The following is an 18,538-nucleotide window of genomic DNA, read 5'->3' on the forward strand; positions in this document are numbered from 1 at the left end:
CCTCAAATACTACCTCTAACGCAGACTATTGTTTCTTGAGAGCTTCCTTCTAGAGGATGTAGTAGCAAAGCAGAATCCATAACCTCATGTGAAATCTACCTGCCTGTCATAACCACGGGCAATGCTTGAATTAGTATTTTTCTTCACAGAGAAGCAAGGAACCTAATGTGTCTGTGTAACGGCATTTATCCAATGCCTGATAACAAAATCATAATTAGCGTGCAAGGCAGTTTTACAGAGGTCCTGTTGAAGGATATGTCAAGCACTGATTGTGCACAGAAGCATCTCACCGGACACTTTCAGATCAAATTGGTTCTGCAAACATTACTCCATGAGCATTCATTAAAATCTGTACATGAATTTGCTTCAGCTGTACTAATATTCCACTCATTTCAGCTTTCTGTAAGCATTCACATAGTTAAGTTTATTTATCACAAACAACCAGTCTGTACAAATTCCAACCTTGGATAGGTCAGTATTTCCACACATGAACATTTATGTTCATAGGGGAAACATGGTCATCCAGCTGGGGACAAGAAACATATGCCATAGACTTAGCTGACCAATTACACCAAAGCAAGTTATTTCCTCTAGCAAAGAGAGAAATCTGTTTAAAATAATGCAATAGTATGTAAATTATTCAAAAATCTCCTCAGTGCTGAATATTTTTGTACAGTATGGAGAATATGACCATTTGCTGGCAGATATTCTGTAAGCAGTAAAATACATTAAAGTAAATGGTTTCTCTCAAATTACTTATCCATAGAGCTACTTAAAAAAGATGTTGTTTGCTCCTAGGAAAAATATCGATAGAACAAACATGAGAGTATTAGATGGACTTTTTCTGTTAATGCTCCTTCTTGAAAGAAGATCTACAGATGATGAAACAAATTTTGGATTTTTTCTTAAAATATCAGGCAATTTTTCTGCAAGAAGAAAAATTTTCAGAAAAATGTTATCTATGGGAAAATGTACCATTTAGAAAATACTTTATGTACTACAAAATATTTCTGATTATCACCTCAAGGCTTAGCCCTTAATAAATTCCTCTGTTTTGATCCCTGTTAAAGAGAAGGAGTCCTAACGGGGTCTTCCAAGACACAACTAAGCTTTTTCCTACTGCCAGCCCTACCCCACCCCAACGTCTTTTGTGCCCACAGCAATTTTAACCTGCTCTTCTCGAGCACTCAGAGCTCCTTGACTTGAGGAGGGTTTGGTGGGTTGCAACAAATGCAAAACTGAAGCCAAGCCATCGAAATAGAGGACAGCTGGGAGTTAGGAGGCTTGGTTCATGTCCCATCAGTGACTGAACTGATGGGACATGAACCAGGGGAAGGGATTTGGGCTGGCCTGATCAGTGAAATGGACCGTATGCAGGAATACCACCTTCCTTTGTCAAGTGCTCTGGGAGGCCGAGGTGGAAAAGGCTCTAATGGAATTCTTGCAGGAGTAGTTTTCACTGGCTCAGTGGGAGCTGTTTGCACACAGACGCCATGGAGTAAGTTGCTAGGTGTTTATTAACTCAGCCTGAAAAAGGAGGGGAAGGAGAGAGAAAAACCACCGAAGGGAAAATGCTACTTAAAAAGGCAGAATACCACCCCCTGCTTTCCACCGAAGCTCGGGGAGCTGGGGCTGAGCAAGGTCCTTGCAACCTGTCTGGTAAGTTTTAAAGGATGTTTTCCCCCTCTGTAACTGGTTGGTGTGTATGTGTGTTAGGAAACAGCGATTAAAATATTCAGCCAAGGGCTTAACCCTTGATTGTTTCTCTGTTTCGACCCCCATTTAGTGAAAAGCCCCACGACAGGGGCTCAGGGGGCATTGTGGGGCACAGCCGAGTCCCTGCTGGACACCTCTCCCATCCTGAGGTGCAGCCTGGCCATGTAGCCTTCCTTCTGTGGGATTTGGTGGCATGCAAGGCGAGAGATCATTTGGGATGAATAGAGCCCTTGGCCTGTCGTTTAGGCCATCCAGCCGCTCTCTGTGTTCTTTGTCAGGGCCAAACAAGCTCCATATCATTACGCTGGCATTCGCTTGCCCAGTCTCATTATTAGGTGCATTAGCTGTGGGAACTAAATCCATGACAAAAAAAAAAAAAAAGAGAGGGTGGAATTGGCACACACAAAAAAAGGCTTTCCCAGCTCAGGCTAACAACTTGTGCCTATTAACTAAAAACGATCATTAGAAATTTCCCCCGCAGACTTAAAGCTTCAGCAAAAGCTTGTTTCACGTATGCACTTGCCCTGTTACATGAACACATAACCAGCCTTAAAGAAACATACCCTCCAATGCTTGGACAGGGACTGGGTGAGGGGCTTCCAGGCAGGCACTGCATTGCCTTTAAAAGAAAGCTCTTTTCTCTCTCCTTCTTGCAGCAATAATGTTTAAAAAATACCATGCCAATAGGAGATAATAAGTGTATAGCCTTAAAAGGGGAAGGATGTTCGAGGACAACCGTGTCAGGTTGGGTTGGTCACTGAAACAAGAAAGCAAGTGGTTGCATGGGACTATTTTTTTGTTATGCAGGTCAAACCCCAGAAAAATTCATTGAAGATCAGGTCTTCATGAACTGCATGAAGATAGTTCTCCTTAAACAGCAAACTGTCTTTATGAACATCCATGAAATCTTGCCTGAAATACACCTTTACCACAATTGCAACAAACCACGAGGCAACAGGGAGAGCTGTGGGGGTCCCCAAGCTGCTTAGGAGCCCATGTTGTGTCTTCAAACCGATGGGAATGCACAGACACGTCAACTCAGATATCCTAATTCCTACGGCTTTCGGTGGTCCTTGCACGTTTGGCAATGGGAGAGCTGGCCTCTTCTCCTGGTCCCTGGGATATTTTAGTTGGTTTCTCTGGGATTTTTGTGGGCCACACTTCCAGTGGTCCATGGGTCACAGAGTTAAACATTGCCCAGCTTAACACAGAAACTGTTACTGGGTCAGCAGCTCAATTCAGAGGTTTCTGATTACATTTTTTTTTCTCCACAAGATGCTTGCTTTCTTAGTATTCCTAATGCTAAGATTTTTTTAGGCTGTATGATAGTCTTTCTAGGAAATGATGAAATTTCCAGTCCCTCAGTCATGTGAAGATGAGCAGGACACATGTCTGGAGAATACACTGCAGGGAACAATACTTTACTGATAGCAAAAACAAATGAGCAAGCCTTTCCCAACCTTAATGTACATACAGTGGTTCTCTTCTGTTTACCACGCATCAGAAACAGGTCCCTAAATCCAGTGGATTTAAGCCAGTGAAAAATAAACCTGGCTTATCTATTCCCTGTCCTGAGTCCCCACCACAGCTGGTGTGATAAAGCAGGCGGCCACAGCAGAGAGCTTAAGGGTGTCAGGGAGCAGCAGGAGAGGACCGCTCCCCATGGGAAGGCGATGGGGGAGCTGGCGGTGATGACAAGGCGGGCGGGGAGGTATGCTGCCCACCAGGGTCCGGTCCTGCAGCCCCTGAAGGCGAAGGGTCAGTGAACCTGAACGCAGGGGAAGAGGAGCAGCCAGGATAGCAACGGTGGCCGGACAAGCCTGGGGAAATGAGGCAGGACCTCAGTCAGTGTGGAGTCAAGGTCCAGACCGGTGAGGTGCAAGGCCAGGCAGAGGCACAGCTGCTGTGTAGCTCATGCAAGGACCAAGACTGAGGGCCTGAGCTTAAAGGCGGCTCCCAAGGGAAGAGGAGAGTCTCCCGGTGAGGCTTCTCCCAGCTCTTTCCCACACAGCTCTTTGCCAGCAGTCAGATCCAAGGTCACACAGCTGCACCACAGCTGAGCTGGCCTTGGGCACGAGCAGCCGAACGCCGGGGCTGTGCACGGGGGCCTGGCAAGCAGCTGGGTGGGTGCAGAGCTAACACTCTTCTACCGCTTCCACGAACCTGCGCTGGAAATGGTGGGACGGACCCAGGAACCAGCTCCGACTCTCGACCAGCTTTGCTACAGCTCTAGCACTAGCTGTCCCGGCCCCAAATTTGTCCTTTCAGGCTGAGGCTGTATGATGGAAGCGTCCTCTGTAGACACTCTCGGTTGAGCGGGCCTTTGGCTTCCTGCGCTGGCATCCTTTCCCGGTGCTCCGTTTGCCCACCCAGGCTGTGAAGATGAATCTACCTCTTAGAGACGCTCCGTCCATATGGTAGCCTAAGGTCATGCTCGTGTGTGGCTGTGCAACCATATCCATTGATATCAAAAGCGAACTCTGCGATCTGCTTCCCTTTGGCTTACCCCTACTCCCTGTGGAGACCGATCATGGCATGCACCTGGAAGAGATGCAAATTTAGGCAATGTGTCATTTGACCAACAGTCCTGCGTATGTCTCATTCAAACATGTGTCAGCAGTTTTACTCTAATCCTACTTTTCTTCAGCCCTCCTGAATGTTGTCCGTGATGCCAGCGTGTGAGCAAGCACAGTCTTAGCAGAAGGCTTATCTCTTAGCGTTTCCCCCCGAGGGCACGTTTCACCCAGATAAAAGTGTCTTTCGATCTGGCAGGCTGAAACGAAGAACTCTTACGGTGCTCTGACTCCTCACCGAACAGATGGCAGGGGGAGAGCACAACTCGGTGCAGGATCAACACATTAGCAGGCCGGGATATTTAAGCAACTTTTCCACCGCCTCCTTTCGAGCCGTGCTTATGAGATACCAGCTCACAAACAATAAATACTTGTCTCTCCTATTGCAAAGCAGCAGAGTCAAGCTCCTGCTCAGAAAAATGCTAGACTTTGAGAGAAGTTAATGAGCCCATTTTTGAGCTTTTTTTTTTTTTTACACAGTCCCAGTGATCCAACTCAAGGGTGTTTGGTTAGTGATGGACCGCACAGTTAGGTTAGCTTTAATAAAATCAGTAAACAGACATGTCTGGCACTGACAAAACAAGACAATATCAAAAACTGACTAGAACTTCAGAGACCAAGTGACAACCCAAACGGACCTGCCCCTCTTCCTCCTCCTCACACCAGCAGCTCATCCTTCCTACAGACGAAATTTAAGATTTTGGAAAAAAATAGCAGAGGCCAGGATGTGTATACTGTAAAGCCTTTCTGAGGTTGCCGAAACAAGCAATGTGTGGAGATTTAAAAAAAGAGAAAAAGTCTGGTATACTGAACTGAGATGGGATTGTTTTATCGTCCTAATGTAGCAAACATCTTTTGGGTTTGCTGTCATTAAGAACTCCAGTGATCTGTTAAAACATGTTGATTTCAGATGTTTACAGCTTTCCAAAGCTCTCTTTTTTTTTGAGGAGGATATTTTCCTGTCTCAGTCTGGCAAAAGGTGAATTTTTATAGAGGTTTAGAATCCCAAACATGTAATTTTATTAGAAGTTTTTGAGTAAAAAAATGCTTCTTGCATTAAAAAGAAAGGATGACCTGCTTTTGCTTTGGGAATAATAAAAACTAGCCAAGATTTAAAATTTTTCATAATAAAAACATTCTCAGGTGTTGAAAGTATTGCCGCCTTTTTGCTAACCTGCTAAAGTCCTGGGGGTGGAGTAATGCCATCTCCTGCCCAGTGAGAAGGTGCAGACAGACCGCATCCGTGAGGCTGGATTTTGCTTTCATACCAATGTAATTCTGAAGGTGCACAGGGGATTTTATTGGGCAGGGGGACTAGAATGAACCCACTGCATTTAAGCTGCGTTACTAGCACAGATGTAATACACACAAATACATGTGCCGATTGCATGTCCAAAATCTTCCTTCAGAACTTGTTTTTGATTGAGCACGAGGTGCTTTTGAAGAGTCCTGCTGTCTCTCCTTTGGCTGAAAGCTTTCACTTCCCAGCATCATTGACTGAGGAAAATGAAGGGTGCTCTTATATTTGTCAAGTTTCACTAGTCCTAACATTTCCCAACTAGCAATATGGGAGTTCCTCAGAATTTTACAACATCAAGCTCTTTATATGGTAATCCGATGTATCAAGTTTAATGAAGTACTAGCTAGAGGCATGAGTTTACATGGGTTTACTGTAGGCGTTACAAAAAGATTTGGGCATCCCTCCCTCTGAGCATTTGCTCAGGCATCAGGTACTCCCACACCCTGTGAACATACTGTAAAAATGATATTTTCTTTAGCTACCCCGTTTATCTTCATGTCCTGAGCTGAAAAGAGACCTGTCAGACAGCTATTTCAGATTGAGAAAACTCCTTCCAGAATGTGATTCAAAAAACATGATTTGAGTGTTATGTCCAGTAAGACTAACTGAGGTAAAAGGGACAATTTAATTGATGAACCTTCATTCCTTTGACTTGCAAATGGTCATCATATATTTTTGCTGAACAGCTTTTGTTGGGAAATGCAGTTTCACTGATGTGTGAAGTGCTTTTCTCAATGGTGTCAATTTTTTCTGAGTTGTGGAATGGAATCCTTGTTTCCTAACTAGGTCTAGAAATTGTCTCATTGACCTATTTAAAATTTATTTGTATCATCAGCGTTGTGATTCACACACATACCCCAATGGTCAACAGAAACATTTTGCTGCAAATATTTGAACTTCAAGCTGGTTTACTGGAAAAATGTCATCAGAGCTAATGTTCCCATTCCCTGAGGAATGTAAATTCTGCAGTTAGGTTTCTAAAGCAAATCACAAACGTGCATCCCAGCTGGTTCACGGAACTATTCTGCAGCATTTGCTTAGGATCTATCCTGCAACAGAAAAGCTTTTCCATAAAAAATTCACTGTACTGATTACTAAGAAGACCAAGAATGAGAGAGATGCAGAATTAAAACTGATGTGCTGGAAACAGTGAATGAGAATTTGCTGAAAAATTGCCTCATTTTTCCTGAAAACACAGAGATCTGTCTCTCAGGTAGATGTAAATCAGTCTTACCTCATGAATGCCAATTGGGATAGGTATCAGTCAATAAATAACAGTGACAATAATTCCTGTTAATACTAGAGTACCGAATATAATTGCACAGGTTTTGCTTTTCTTTTTTCTTTTTTCTTTTTTTTTCATTATGTGAGCCACTTTATTTTGCCTCCAGTTCAAAACTTGATCTAATTCCAGGAATGTCTAAAAACATTTGCTATATCTTTTCTGCTGGGAAAAAAACTTCTCAACTTACTGTTAGCTCCCTGCTCCAAAAATAAAATGTACAGTACATAACAAATTTGGTCTGACAGCATTTTCCCAGCTGGAAGGATGGAACTTTTTAATTGGTGTATAAATAAATAGAGGTTTGATCCTGCTCTTAAACATATTTAAAGACAAAAGAAAGAAGAATTTTGCCCTTGCCTCTAGTATGCATAGGAACAGATCTTCCTTTCTAACAAAAAAAGTAACAAAGAAGCCCTCTTCATTGAACAGAATTCAAAAGTTAGGTCTTAACACACTGAAATAAATGGAAGTCCTGCTGCTGCTGTTGAGGAAGGCCCCTGAAGTTCTCTGTGTCTCTTGACTTTTCCATACCATTGTAGTTCATAACTCATGATTTCAAATTACTTTAAAGTTTGAGATGAGAACTTTAAGTGTTGGTGAATCATCAAATAAGTATCTATATAGCAAGAAGAAGATCTCCTGAATTTAGGTTTATCTTGTGTTTTCAGATTAAAGAAAATGATAATTTAGATTGGGAGTTCACCTAGAATAATTGTGTGGTATTCACTTTTGCTACCTGAAAATAAACTGGGACCAAATGCAGACACCCATCTGCAAATTGAGAAACTGGAAAAGGGAAGCACATATTGGTCCAAGACAATAAAATGTGTTTATTTGGACCTCAAGTCCAAGACTGGGCACCCTGAGACTCTGAAATACTCATTCTCCAGGTGCAGAGCTTAGTTGAAGTTCCCTTGGCACTGAAGTTTTTATAGTGGGGAGCATGCAGCAAACCCCCACATCCTGAAGCTGTCAGCACGTCTGTTCTCCTACGTGGGGTGGGCTTCTCACCCCAACATGTTTCACCTCTGAGTCCAAACCGAAGGGATCCTCAGAAAAGCTGGCATGCAGAAGCAGCCCAACGGACTGACTTTTCTGGGATGTGTCTTCTTTGTTCCTCGTAGCCCAATAATTAAATATTCATGTAGAGAAAAGAAGAGGTCTGTTTGGGAAAAAGTGGGAGAAATCAAAACCACATCTCCTATCTCCTGGAAAAGGACCGCCTCATCAAAAGCAGTCAGTAAACATCTTGTTTTCTGGCCCCATCTGTGTGTAGTGTATAGCCAAGTGGCTTTGAAAGGCTCTCCCTGCCAGAACATGAGATAACCTAGTTGTTTGGGAACTCCCTCACTTCTATTTCTTGGGTACTGGCACACCTTTTATTAAAATATTTCAGTTTAAAGCAATACACTGGTCCAGGCATGTAATATTTGTACGGAGCTTAATATGGTCCTGCTATAGCAGTTCTATCTCCTCCAGTGTGCAAAGTTGGACCAGAAATCTCATGAGAATGAGCTTACTCATGAGATATCTGCTAATTCTGGCTTCCGGTTATGCTGTAAATAGTATGAGAACTGCCTTTCTAGCAGTTTTAGGGAATTTGGCTCCCAGCCATTGCTAGAAAAGCCCAAGCTGTGATCTAAGTGAAAAGCAAGGGGGAAAGAAAAACGCTCCAGATTTTCAGAAAACTCTTTATTAGTGCCAGAAGCTTGCTGGGGTAGAGTCTTCTACTCTATATCCTTCTACTCAGGTGAATTGGCCACTGTTTTCAACTATTGCAGACATGCCTTTGGGAGGTCAGGTACCTTGCAGAAGGCACAGTGATCTGCAAGCAGGTACTTCGATGACTTGCTACAGCTGTTCTGCGGAGTTTTTGAGGAAGAGAAGGCTATACCAAAAACTGAGTGGCAAACTCAGGACTCTGGCTGCAGCCCTTCAGCGGTGGATCCCTGCAACAGAGACTCCCGATTCCATTGCTTCTGTCCCCTCTGCCTCCTTCAGAGGCGCTGGGATGGTGCCTTTTTCCCTGCCCTCTGACTCCCTGCCCTGCCTCCCAGGTCTCGTTATTACTGAGTCCGGGAGCCCAAGGCTCTGCCTTTTAACGAGGCCTCTGGACAGTACTGTAGTGCAAACAATGTCTTGAAAAAGCTGGGCATTGGCAGGCAGGTGGCTTTTTTTACTTTCAGGAACACCCCCAGTCTCTGTGAAAGTAATCCTAATACCCCAGAAAGCAATCCCTGCTTTCACAACTGACGGCAAAAGTCATTTGTTCTACAGGCCTAAACTTGAGCACTGGATCCTATCTCATATGCAAATTATTCTTAGCCCTGGTATCAGAAATACTAGTGAGCACATATCTGTAAACACCTTTTAGCTTTAACTACACTTAAACTATGCTTGTGAGGGTAGGTTGGGCTACCTGACTTATTGACTGGGGAAAGTGTGCTTCTAATAGTTTGTAAGCCTGAAAAAATCACACAGAAATAATTACGTGTATGAAAGATGACACAGATGAATACATTTAAAGTATTACATTGTATTAATTACTTTTAATACAACCTTGTTTGCAGTATTAGTAGGCAAGCTATTGTGTTTTCATAATTACACTAAGGTCACTTCCACATAATTTTCAACAGCCATGGGAAGTGCAATAGGTGACGTAAAATCACCAAAAAGAGATGGGTCCCTTCAATAAGGAATTAAGTAAGCAAATAATAATTATCACAGAAAAAAACTTGTCTAAAAAGTGCCTCACATTCAAAAGATGGGAAACGCCAGTCAAGGCTACAGATGCAAGTCCAATTCTGTTCCTTTCTCACCCCAGCCTCGTTACGATACAGCTTACAGCTGTATGACCACACGTTACCTTTCCATAAAACAATTGACTTATTCAGAACAGAAGACAATTAGATGATTAGTTATTTAATCATCTGTCCTCTAATCCTCTAATTTCTCTGTCTTTAGAGGAAGGCTACATTCACTTCCAGAGAACCCAAAGGTGCCATATAGTTGGGTGCTGGACTCCAGTGGTGGAGGGAGGAAAGTTTGATGTAGGCTGCTCCCCTCAGCTACAGAACAGGGTTTGGGGGACTGCTGGGTGAAATTCAGAGAGCTGGTCATATAAGATGGCCAAGGATGACTGCCAAAGGAGGACATGAGCAGTGGAAGACCAAAAGTTCAAAGCTGTATAGATCAGTATTTGAGCCCAGAACACAGGGTCTTGAAATACATGGCAATCCCTGCAGAGGTGGTTCGTGTGGGGGATGCTATCTCAGAAGAACTGAGCTTAGTTTCTGAGATACAAGGCAAATGTTCTCTGGCTTAGCAGCTTAATTTTTCGTTTTTTGATGAATGGTGCTAGGACTTCTTGATAGCTTCCAGAGAGTCCTCCTACTCTAACAGCATCTCAGAAAAATGCTATGAAAAAGAAATTTGAGTCTGATTCTCACAAAAGACTGTTCCATGACTCTCGTGCATGAGAATCTAATGCTGGTTCTACAGCTGTATCTGATTCAGCAAACATTTATTTGTTTGGGGGTTTTGCCCCTGCTGGTTCACAAATTAATTTGTTGTGCAACTGATCACTTTGATCCTGATTCTAGGATAATACCAAAGTCAGCTGTCATTTTGTCATTTACTGTTTGCATCTGTGAATGTGGATGTTGTGCCCTCTTCCACCTGATACACTATCCAAACCCCCAGTACTTTAGTGTGGTTAAGTGTCTAATTGTCAATGAGTTCAATGGGTTTTAGATGCCTATGTACTTTGGGACTGACTCAGTCATCTTCTAAAATTTGAGTGGACAGGCCATGGTACCAAAACAACAGCCTAATTGGCCTCAGAAGAGCTTCATGCAACTGGAAGGGTCTGAACATGTGGGACTTCAGATTGGTTGTATAGGAGCCTTTGTAAGACAAAGACTTTTGACAGAGTTTATAGAGAGCACCTCTGGAAACCTCTGTACGTGAGACACACTACCTCCAAATGATTTTCCACTGCCTTGTGTTGAAGAACATTATGTCCTGAATTTCTCACTGTATTTACTTTTCACGTTCCTCACGTTGTAGCAAGTAACATACACACACACACAAAGTCTTTGCAAACATCTGTGGGAGCAGCAAGTATGCAAGTAGTAGCCACAAGAAATTCTTCATAAACAGCCTAGAAGTTGAAACGGATTTTCATAAAACCTTTGTTAAACAGTGAAAATGTTAGCAGACACTGAAGTCTTTATAGTCAGCATGTATCCCCAGAAGGGCTGGATACCAAATATTGTATTTGGTCATACAGGGAGTTCCAGCACCTGACAGGACATCCTCTACAGCACCAGAGGACCAGAGGCTGTTCCTCTTTCTTTGCAAATAGTATTGTTGGTATCAGACAAGAGAAACTGCAGGGATACTCTTCTGAGAAACAAGCGTGGCAGAATCTAGCAATTTGTAGTTATTTGCAAGAGTAGCCATCAGACATCAGGTACATGCAGGAGCTGTTTATGAATTGCCATTACTGCAGTATCCAAGCTCCTCCTAGCTGTTTATGCATTGCTCCTTCCTTAAGCTCCATGTAACAGGGAAGTACCTACTGATCCCATTTTACAGGTCCAGCACCTGAACACAGCTGCGACAGTTCAGAATGTTAAGGCAATGCAAGTGCATAAAGGGACAGAGGGACATCTAGTGGGATTTGCACTCTCTCTGCATTTGCAGGCCATCAGAAATCTTCCCACAGGGTTCACCTTACCTGTGACTTACCACATCAGGAAGAGCTCCCTGCAAGCACGAGGTGAAATGTTGAAGTTCCTATGGAGGAGGTTTAAAAAAGCATGCTTTTCCTTAGAGCTCAGTGGATGTCCAGTAACTTGCTGAGCTGTGCTAACTTCTTCCACGTGTCAGCCTGAAGTGACTCGTCCAACTGGCTGAGGTCCGGTAACAGCAGCAATGCGTCTTCCGATCAGCACCCAGATCCCTGAACCACCTTCACTTGGTGAGGATGCGGGGGGCTTGACTGTGATTCAGGCTCTGGATCTTCTGCTTTTGACCTTCTGAAGATTCAGAGCCTGCTGTAAGAAGGAGTAAGAGGAGCTGTGACTAATCTGATTTCTGTGAGAAAGCTCACCTTGACAGACTTCCAGCAGTAGTGAGTTTGAAGGCATTTTGAAGGTTATCTTCATAAAAAAAGGACTGGCAACTTACACTGGAAAAAAAAATATGATTAGCAACTTATTTCTTGACATGACTGATGGCTGAGTGATTACAATGCATTATATTGCCCTTCTCAGCTGGTGTAGAACAACACAGCTTCATCCACTGAAGTCAGTAGGCTATGATAGGTCATCCAGCCAAGGGTCTGGGATTAAACTACTGTGTCCATGCACCCAGTTTGCAAGCTCTTCATTCCCTACAGATGTCTTCAACTTCTTTGTGTCAGAAGAGCAGGATTTCTCTGCTGACCACATATGAAACCATTGTAGTCCCTGACCTTGTCTTTAGGTGAGGCATCATGGAAAATGAATGGGGCTTTTTTAGGGATGCAATAACTGCACTAGAAGGGAATTCAGCCAGGTTGCGGATACAGTGCAGAACGGCTCTGAAAGCCCAGTATGTGTTTACCATTGCACAGTGACCATCATTTGTTTACATGGCAGTAGTGCCTAGGACCCCAAGGATGGACGAGGCGTGTATTACTGCACACTCTGTAAGAAGAAGGTGAGCCTGTATTCTGCTATTCTCACTTATGCTGCACATTATCAACAATGAATTAAACTGACGGAGACCTGACTGTCACAGCCATTGACTGGGCAATAAAATGACATACGGATTTCCAGTGCCCTTGGCCAGTTCTGAATGAACAGCTCTTCCACAGCGATGGGGGAGGTCAGGCTTCTGGATGCTCCTCACGCAGGAACATGGAAAGGGAGTGGAAGGTCCTCTGCCCTGATTTTGCCCTGACCCTGCCGCCTCTTCTTAGGTGACTAAAGAACCTGAGAGGACACAGGGTAGCCAAAGGAATAAATGTTTGCAGGATTAGCTCTTTAATTTACTTTCTCCAGGCACCACAGTCAGAACTTATACTTTTCTTCTGAATCTATTTTAACGGTATTTGTGCATAGGACGTTTGGTACAGCCAGAGATGACGGAGAATCCAGTGAGAGGGCGGCATATTTCAGAAAGCTCAGGTTCCTTATTGAGGGCTGTCCTTGTTAAAATTGACCTGTAAAGAAAACTGAGCATCCTTTGCTTTGCACCAGGTTTAATGGAAGAGCTGACCGAAATACGCTAAAATTCAGATGCATTTTCCTTTCAGTCGGATTATCCTTTGAAACTGTGAGCAAACCCTGCCTGACAACACAAAGGAATTTTCCCATGGATCAGCTAAAGCTGACTCACATGAAAGACTTGCCCAAAGTGGTCATGCCCTCTGAGCAAATACCACAGGCATGAGGATCTCTGCTCTTGGCCTAACAGCACTGTTAGGATTCCAGTGACCCAGCCTAGGAAGGCAGATTTTATTGGAGGAGGGGAGGTCGCCTACCTGTGACCCAGCCAATCTGCTCTGCTATTTATCCATGTTGCTAACTTGCAAGGGAGGCGAATGTTTTGCGCTGTCACTGCATGTTGCGAGAGATTTCCTGCTCGGCCCCTGAAATACACCAAATAGCACTCGCTGTTTGCTTAAGCAGGTAAAGCACACAGCGAAAGTCACTGCTGTGACTCAAAGGGGAAAGAAAATCATCTGATCATTAAAGCTTTCAGCACCGGGTTTTAGTGCTGGAGTGAAAACCTAGCGGAAGCTACGCACCCTTCTAAGATAAATATTTCCTCTGCTGGAATTGCTGAGTATATCGCAGATCAACAACCAGAAGGCTTGCTTACTCATCCCTGCCATGTATTTCTGGAGTGGTTTTCTTCTCTTTTAATGTTACTGAGGAGTGCATCGCTCTGGCTGCCCTGGCTTGTTAGAAAGGCAAGCACATGCTAAGCAAAGTGTCAGAATAACCCACCAAGCAATGATGTAAATAGAGACAGAATTTCAGACCACTCAAAAAAAAAAAAAAAAAAGAATTAAAATAAGCTTCCATTGATCAGAGAGACACATATGGAGTTAAAGCTTCTGGCCAATGTGCTGCTGATAATTTAAAGCTGAAAGCGTTTTGAAATAACCTTTGCATTCTTGTTCTGCACTTTTTGTTTACTCTCTGCACTTTTGCTCAGTGAAAATAAAACAGGCAGGACAACGTCACTTGCTTCTGCTTTGTTTCTAATACTCCTGTGGATGAGTCTTGTTTTAAAACTCACAGCATTTCAGGAAGACATTTTATTCATTGGTTATCTGTCCCTCACTTTCCATTTTCTCATCTCTGGTTGCTCTTAAAGAATATTTGGGCCTATGTTATTTGTCATTTTCCCTTTGTATTTAATTTGGTCCATTTCTGTGCTTGAATTTGGGTGTTCTGTGCCAAGACAGAGCCAAAGTCTCTTCCCACATTCCTAAAATGTGTGACATGTGGAACAGCAGACACAAAATTATGTGTCAGCTTCATTTAAACAGGAGAAGTCCAGTGGGTTTCACTCAGTTGTGTATAAAAGTCAATAGTACACTTGGTGGTAGTCCCTGTGTTATTTGTTTTACATTATACTCAATTTCATACTGTCTCCACATTCTCTGTTTCCAATATCCAGCAGATTTTCGTATTGACAAATGTGTGACATTTACAGGAAGCTGTTGTGGAGAAAACCTGAGGTTTTTCTGTATGGGCTGAGCATAGTTGTGGCTTCTGACCCTGGGGAGAGCTGTTTGAGTTAGAGATTATCCTATTAGATGGATGTTTCTAATAAAACTACCAGCAGCCAGAGAGTTTATCTGTATTACCACCGTGCAGTTTCAGAGCTAACATGCCCCTCGACACGAAGTGGGTAAATCCTGAGTGTCACCGTTCATTCCGAACTCGCTGCGGGCTCAGGTTGTAGCTGAGCTTCCACGGTGACCGCTGCTGATCTGAACCCGCGCTGCTCTGCCCCTCCTCGCTCCCCTTCTGTAAGCCACGAGGTAAGCTAGGCCAGCCTGCTAAACCTGCAGCAAACCCCTTCAAAAAAGTCATCGACTAGTTTTCTTCCAGCTTAGCAAGCTGGAACGGTTCTATGTGGGATGAGCATCAGTGCTGGTGCAAATGAAAGGACAAAAATGCGTAGCTATGGACAGGAACGAGCCAGGGATCAGAGCAGCTCTTAAATTAGGTTGAGTGGGCTGAATGGGAGCTGTGCCTTTTAAGGGGAGTTGCACTTCTTCGGATACGTGCTGCCTCTGCTCCCCTTGCAGATTGAAAGTAGCTGTCTCTCCATTCAAAGTAGCTGTCGTGTGGCCACTGCGTGAGTCACTTCCAGTGGCTTATCTGACCAAAACCTCATTTGGCAACAGCAAAGAATAGAGTTCCTCCACGCCAGGGAACCCAAATGACTTGTTATATGGAGGGTTGATGACTACACTGAACACCAGTGGGAGGAATGGGAATAGATGGGCTGCGGGGAACGGACAGCAGCTCCCTCTCAGTGCTGAAAGAAGAGTCTGCACGCTAAAGGCACAGCTCCCCAAGGTACTGGGCAGGGACTGCTCATCTGTCTCGTTGTCTGAGCTGCTGTGATGTGCTAGGGCAGTGGAAAGCTAGCCCAGCTGGGTAGCTTTCTGTTGAGTTAGTCACAGCGGCTCACAGAAGTGAGAGCGGTAAGTGCTGGAGCACAAGGCTGGGAGAGAGAGCATGTGGCTGCGCAATGTGGGGAGAGAAAGAGGAGCAAGACGTGACAGCAACTACCCTCCCCTATATAGCAGCTTGAGGTTTGAGCTGTTTTAATTAAAAATAAATGTTTTAATACGTATTTTTAAATTAAGTGGTTTTGTTAGCTATAAATACACGAATAAACGACCACTTCTGTTAGAGGTGCTCTTCTCCATGTACCTCATTTCAATCTGTGGTGAATGCCTGTACTGGCAGAATTGGTGTGGTGACCTGCAGCACAGGGAGGGAAGGGTTGATTGGGCTGGGCGGGGAAATGCTAAGGGTCAAACTGCCTCACGTTGGTTTTGCTAACTGGGAAGACATTCGTGCAACAGCAGACCGCAGGGACCATAGCTCTGCCTCTAATTACTTGCCCATCAAGAGACCATCTTTCCACCATCATTAATATCGGATGTGTGCATCCCCTGCTCACTAACCCTCCTTGCAAGATCCAAATTAGGCATGGATGTCTAGTGCCTTTTCTACCAAAGGAGACGGAGTATGTGATATGCCAACGTCATTGCTGTTATGCCAACCATCACCCAGGCCTGCCCTGGTCCAGCACAAATCCTGTCCCTGGAATGCTAACTATCAGGTTTTCTTGGCAAAAGTGAATTGGCAGAGTGAATTTTGTATAAGATCACAGCTTTGTGCCTCGTTTCTTCTGGAGTTTTTGATCCCATGCCAGGAGCCCCAAAGCTGGATTTATTGCATCACTGAAAAACAGCCCAAGCGCTAGAATGTTTTTAAAATCAAAGCCAAAGTTTAAGGCTTTGGTCACTATCAAACCTCACAGGATAGGCAAAAATCTACTTAAAGACCACTATAAGGTATGCTTCTTTTCAGATCTCCATAGTTTTTAAAAATTTATTTTTTTTAAGGCACGGGCCCACTTTCTGGGCTTGTTGTTTTGTTGGGGTTTTTTTTAACACAGAAGCAGAGGATGTTGCATTTTGTTCTGCTGGCTGGCTTGTGCTTTGCTTTCTGGCAGGCTGACTGGCACAGCCCAACAGGACGAAGCACTCTGATACTCTCCGAGAAGGGTGACTGGGGAGTGGCACCTGGGAGACCTCACCAAGACCACTGCCCTGCTGTGCAGGAGGAGGAAAAGGCTGCTGGTATTTCTAAGCTAGCAGAGCTACAGTTATGAGCGTCTAAGACAACAAGTGAAGCAAAGGGTATAAGATGACAGTCTCTTTCGCTAGACCTCCTGATACCATTGGGAAAACAGAAAAGCTTTCAAATCACGCAAGACCTTTTCTATATCCTAAGGCAGACACTGGATAAAAACTTTTCCATGGCTTTTTCTGTGGAAAGACGTATTTCCCCATATGGTGGCAAACCTGTGAGCTTGTGGCCGTGCTCACCCAAGTTATTCTCTAGCCTTTGGTACTCCTTTTTTCAATGGTGTTTTTGTTAGTGGAGCTGTGATAAGGTAGACCATGAAACAACCTGCCTTCACTGAAACCAGGTGTGGTCTCCTCAGAAGTGATGGAGAAGGGGAAGTTGGTGGCAAACATACTCCAAAAAAGCAGTTTCTTTCTTCCTCTTATCTTTTTTTCTGAAAAGAGCCTGGTCCCCCTGTCAGGAGAGTATTTTCTTTCTATGTGCCTGTTTTTTCATGGGTCCAGAAGAAACTACTGATGAGAGCTGGCCAGATAACAGAAACCACACTGGAGCAGAACTGGGGCAGAGTTTGAATAAGCGAGTACTGTTTTTCAGAAACTGCTGGAAACACTCATCTCCCCTTCCTTTGGGCTAAAACTGTTTGCCATGCTCAACCAGGGCCGTGGCAGCTGCCCTTGCTGGGGGACATATCCTGCTGGAGCCAGAGCTGGCAAGGGTGGCTCTGGCAGCTCTGGCAGCAGCCCCCGATGCCCCAAAGGCAGCGTGAGTGCCCGGCTGCCCCGGCTCCGCACCTCCCCGTTGCCTGCTCTTTGTTTTCCCCTTGTTGTGATTTATTGGGTTGGGTTCTGAGGCTGCTTCTTGGCTGAGTGAAGCTAAGGTATGTAAATTACTTTTTAACAGCTAATACGCACCCACACATGCTTTAAAAAAAAAAAAAAAAAAAAAAAAGCAAAACAGTATGGTCAGCAGTGAGTTACAGGAGATCAAGAAAGCATCAAGAGGTGAAAGTCAGTGGCTGACTGGCCAGGTCCTGCATGCGGTTAAGACTCTGTTCAGAATAAACTGAGTGGAGAGCAAGGATTTTAAAGGAGAGGACTGCCTCTGTGGCTGTAATATATACTGTGTGATCAGGACTTCTCCAAATCAAATGTATTTACTTTTTACAGAAATTTCAAAACCAAAAGCACAGTGTTTCAAGCTCCAGTGACATCTTGCTACTTGTCCTGACTTTGTCAATTTTAAACAAGGGACAATGACCAGAGCAGGAGAAATTATTGTAGCTGTCTAGCTTCTCAATGTCTGCTGTCAAAGCACCAGAAAGAACAGTGCAGGAGTTTTTGAGCATTGTCTGCACTTTATTTGCCTTCCAGCGCTTGATGTGAGGAGACTTACTCTCCAGTCTGCACTTGGACTTGTCTCTTGCTATCCTCAATGTTCCTGGTTTCCAGGACACTGCTGACCACCCGATCTAGGCACAGGTTTGGAGTAAAAGAATGGCTTTTTACAATTTGGCTCTGCAAATGAAGTTTTCTTCTCCTTTCCCAAGGGGAAAGTTTTCGTTTCTCTGTTTCACCAAGCGGTCTGCTCTGTCAGGCCCCCAAAACCAACCAAAAACCAAAGCTTGGCGACACACAGAGTCACCTGGATGAAAATCTTCAAGTGGCAGGTGGACTTCAGCCAAAACTGGCACGGTTGTGTTGCACCGCCTGGTTGCGCTGCCTGGCAGGCCCTTGCAGAGGGAACGGTATGCAGTGCCTGCCGCTCT

Source organism: Aquila chrysaetos, chromosome 17 (assembly GCF_900496995.4).
Source record: "Aquila chrysaetos chrysaetos chromosome 17, bAquChr1.4, whole genome shotgun sequence".
In the NCBI taxonomy this organism is placed as follows: Eukaryota; Metazoa; Chordata; class Aves; order Accipitriformes; family Accipitridae; genus Aquila; species Aquila chrysaetos.